The following is a 396-nucleotide window of genomic DNA, read 5'->3' on the forward strand; positions in this document are numbered from 1 at the left end:
CCCCCACCAGTACTTACGAATTTGGTGCTTATCCTACTGGTCCCTTGCTGGACCCTTAGATTACGGGAACGCAAACCAACACCGATTTCTAAGCGATGTGTGCACTGTTTACCCATACACGCACGATGGGTTTTCTACAGTTTCCCAAATCCACTCACTGTAGCAGACGACACTTTCTCAAGATGTCGCGCAGCGAGACTGAACCCGAAACCATGCAATTGCAAAGCGAGCATCTTAACCACACAGCCACGGTCGCTTAATTTTTTTAAAAAAATCATTTTATATAGTTTTATTGTTTTTACAAATACTGATAAAAGAATGGTTTAAGAATGATCGATATTTGAAAGAAAAAGACAAATTACCTTAAACATTCAGCATTGTGAAAGAAGAGGAAAT

Source organism: Octopus bimaculoides, chromosome 3 (assembly GCF_001194135.2).
Source record: "Octopus bimaculoides isolate UCB-OBI-ISO-001 chromosome 3, ASM119413v2, whole genome shotgun sequence".
NCBI lineage: Eukaryota > Metazoa > Mollusca > Cephalopoda > Octopoda > Octopodidae > Octopus > Octopus bimaculoides.